This window comes from Triticum aestivum, chromosome 3D, assembly GCF_018294505.1.
Source record: "Triticum aestivum cultivar Chinese Spring chromosome 3D, IWGSC CS RefSeq v2.1, whole genome shotgun sequence".
Lineage (NCBI taxonomy): Eukaryota > Viridiplantae > Streptophyta > Magnoliopsida > Poales > Poaceae > Triticum > Triticum aestivum.
The window spans coordinates 352,990,622-352,994,826 of NC_057802.1; the positions used below are offsets into that span (position 1 = coordinate 352,990,622).

The 4,205-nt window shown below is 56.5% G+C and overlaps 1 pseudogene; it reads left to right on the forward strand.

Annotated features, from left to right (window-relative positions):
• Window positions 1–894: 894 nt before the first annotated feature.
• On the forward strand, window positions 895–2,719 carry LOC123078836 (polyamine oxidase 1-like; annotated as a pseudogene).
• Window positions 2,720–4,205: the final 1,486 nt, after the last annotated feature.

The window sequence follows — 4,205 nt, forward strand, 5'->3', positions numbered from 1 at the left end:
TTACATAACCCTGCTCATGAAAATCAAGAAAGGATTGCAGAACAGGGCAAGAAGCTTCAGTATGAGCAGAATGAGTACAACTAGAAATATGTTCTACTCTCGAGTTGAGAACCTCATGAGCATAATTGTGAGCAATTTCATTGTTGTTTCTGAAGATGTGGAAGACAACAGTAAGAATGTGAGAAGTGGCTTGTAGGAAAGTGTTAATCGGTTGTGTGCATCTCCAGGTGATGTTCATTGATGTCTCTTGAGGCGGTCATCTTTGCCAAGGAGGGGTTATCCATGAAGAATGGAACCTGCTTGAATTGAAGCCTGCAAGCAATCTTAGCAGCAAACTGGAGACCAGAAGCTTCAACAATGAGCGATGATCGGATCGGGTTAGTAGATGCTTGAATCATGATTTCTCGATTTGACTGGGTTCAGGAATTTGGATGTGTACTCCAATGCCAGTTTCTGGACAATTTCTCCTATCTGGGATATTTCCCTTTTGCCAAGAAGCATCAGAGAATATCTTGGTACCTGCAATTGCTAAATTTGAGCCTTGTTGAATATATTTCGGCCCTGAGAGAGAATAGCAGAAGAATCCTTCGGGGAAGGATCAGCTGGACTACTTGGTTGGTCTTGCTCCTGATGATGCATGCCTTGAGCCGAAAGTATAGCATACGCTGCCTGAAGAACTTGATGGGGGCGAGAGTCTTTCCTGTTTTTTCAAAGACACCACAGAAAAGTGAGTCTTTCCTGTCTTTTCAAAGACACCACAGAAAAGTGAAAATGTTAGGTATAGAGGCATGCGAGGTGCCCGTTTTTGTGAAGGGAAGTCACCCTGACTTCGCTTCTTAGTGCGCGCGAACCTATGCTATTTATTCTGCTTCTCTCCTTTGTTGTAGCGGCGCGTGCTCCTGGCTTTGCACTCTCCGGGGGGCGGGACAACTGACCAGTGCGAAACCGTCGGCGAGGTGCGCGCGGCGAGGATGGCTGAGAAGAAGCCGAGGATTGTCATAGTGGGTGCGGGCATAGCCGGACTCTCGGCGGCGCAGCAGCTATGCGGCGCGGGCCGGGACAAGTTCGAGGTGGTGGTGGTGGAGGCTGGCTGCCGCGCTGGCGGCCGAGTATACACGTCCGAGTTCGCCGGCCATCGTCTCGAGATGGGCGCTACGTGGGTGCAGGGCATCGTCGGGAGTCCCGTGTACGCGATGGCGCGGGAAGCAGGCGCGCTCCGGGAGGAGGCCGCAGACCTCCCGTACGAGCGCATGGACGGGTTCCCTGACAGCGTCCTGACTGTCGCCGAGGGAGGCGACGTCGTCGACGCGGACACGGTGGCCAAGCCGATCGAGGACCTGTACAGGGGCATGATGAAGGCCGCCCGTGCCGGTGAGGCTGTCGGCGGAGGGGGAGTGGAGGAATACCTGCGCCGGGGGCTGCGAGCGTACCAGGCGGCGCGCCCGGTCGGTAGCAAGGAGCTGGAGGAGATCGAGGAGGCTCTGCTTTCCATGCACATCAACCGGGAGCGCACGGACACCTCCGCCGATGATCTCGGCGACCTGGACCTCGCGGCCGAGGGCGAGTACCGCGACTTCCCCGGCGACCACGTCACGATCCCCAGCGGATACACCCGCGTGGTCGAGCACCTCGTCGCCGCGCTCCCCGCCCGGTACTGTCCGCCTCGGCCTCGGCCTCCGTCGTCTCGAGTGGGGCGAAATCCCAGTGCGCCTCCACTTCGGCGATGAGGCGACGACGACGCTCACCGCTGACCATGTCATCCTCACAGTCTCGCTGGGCGTCCTCAAGGCGAGCATCGACGAGGACGTGTCCGCTACGGGCGCAATCGCCTTCGACCCGCCGCTCCCAGAGTTCAAGCGTGAGGCCGTCGCGCGGCTGGGATTCGGTGTCGTGGACAAGCTGTTCGTCGAGGTGGAGGCCGTGGAGACGCCGGAGCTGGACGGCGGCGACGAGCAGCTAGCCAGTGCGGCCCCGCCGGCTTTCCCGTTCCTGCACATGGCGTTCCTCGGAGACGCGGCGAAGATCCCGTGGTGGATGCGCGGCACCGAGTCAGTCCGCCCCGTCCACGCGGGCTCCACCGTGGCGCTCGCATGGTTCGCCGGGCGGGAGGCCACGCACCTCGAGTCGCTCCCCGACGACGAGGTCATCCACGCGCTCCACTCCACGCTGGAATCATTCCTCCCGGCCCCACCTCGCCGCTGCAGCGGGGCAGCCGCGGGGGCGACCCCACGGTGGAGGGTGAAGAGAATCAAGAGGAGCGGGTGGGCGACGGACCCGCTGTTCCTCGGGTCCTACAGCTACGTCGCCGTCGGGTCAAGCGGCGAGGATCTCGATCGGATGGCAGAGCCGCTCCCAAGCGGGCCGGAGGCCGGTGGGACGCCGCTGAGCGTGCTGTTCGCCGGCGAGGCGACGCACCGGACGCACTGCTCGACGACGCACGCGGCCTACCTGAGCGGCGTACGGGAGGCCGACCGGCTGCTGCAGCACTACCGCTGAGATTTGTTTTGGATTTTTCCCTAGACGGCGACCCGCGATCGACTCGATCGAGCCCTGTACCCGTGGAAGGTAGCTAGGCAGGCTTTAATTGGGCATTAGAGAGGGGCCCACCTGAAAATCAGGGGTGAATGTTTAGAGCATGGTTAATAATATAGCCAGCTGCTGGCTATAAGTCAGTGTCATGTCATCTACGGCCCATCTTATAGCCAACATGTCATCTACAGTCCATCTTATAGTCAACATCCAGTAGTAGATTAAAAGAGTTTACTATTTTTTATTATGTGGCCCACATTTTGTTCTCATAAAGTGCCTAGAAACACGTGTTAGAGCTGGCTCTTCACGAAGAGCCCGCTTACCTTCTCTCTTCTCTTTTCTTTCCTTCAACTAAGCAGAAATATACTAGTTTAATCTTTATAGCCCGCTGACTCAGCTCTATTGTACTTGCTCTTAGTTGGAGCCTTGGAGGGAAAGAAAGTTTACGTAGCAACAATACGTAGGTCTAGCAGTTTCGCTAAGTTATTGTTGGTATGTCGCTCTGTTGACATATAACGATATGAAAATACGGAGGATTTGATATATTTGCAGTAGGTAAGTTACCTACTGTTTTTCTGTCTTTTCTTTTGGAGATGGAGGTTGTGGTGGTGCCTTGAGGCTTGAGCTCTTCAGTTCTTCCGTGAGCAGGTGGCAACATTCTCTGTACTTTCTTGCTTGCTTGCTTTCTCTTTGCTACTTGTCCTCTTTTTTATTGTTCATTTTATTATAATTATTGATTGTTCATCTCTGCTACTTGTCCTTGTTGTTGGGTTTAGCAGCGTAGCAGCTAGCGGCTGCGTTTGGTGTCGGCTTACTAGAGCATCTATAGCCGGCCATCTCAAACCCATCTCAAACGTCCAGGCGAACGGTCCGGTCACTGAGTGGTTATAAAAATTTGATCCGGAAAGGTTCTTTAAACGGGTCTTAAACGTCTGGACTGACCGGCGCCTTTTATATCCAGCTCAAATATGGAGCGGATATGGGGTCGCCCGGGCGCGTTCGACATGCCAGACCCGACAACTCTACCCTACTATAATTTGCACCAAACCCACCAAACCTTTCCTCCTCCTCCCACCTCCCTCCTACCCTTCTCGCGCCCGAGCCCTCGCTGTCTGCCACCCTTACTCCCCATTCTCACCACTGATTCTGATCCGCCGCCCTAGATGTCGTCCAGCCCGTCCCCGACCGCCGCGACGGAGACTGTGTCCGCCTCGTCCGTCGGTGTCCCTTCCTCGGCTCCGTCGTGCAAGGCGGAGAACGTCGCCCAGAAGATGCGGCGATGCCGGCAACGAGGGAGGGAAGCGGCGGCAGTGGTGTCGCAAAGAGGTGCGGACATGGACAAGCAGATGTCCCCTTGCCGCGCCCGGAACCCCGCACCCCATCCGTTTGTCCGCCGCCGCGGATTGCACCATTGGACCACGTTGGGACAGAGGAAGATCCGGCGGTAGGTTGGGCCACTGTGAAGAGCTTTCCGCCCATGCAGATGCTAGCGGTGGACGTATGCCACTCGCCGCAACTCGTTCGGGCGCGGATGAGCACGGGCATCAGCGGCGTACGGGCTGCCCACAACATGTTCGACGGAATGACACAACAAGAGTCGGTATGCTTTTATTGCTCCTGTCCGATCAAAGTTGCATATGGCATGTTCAATGTTTTGCATAGACCGCTAGTTCATT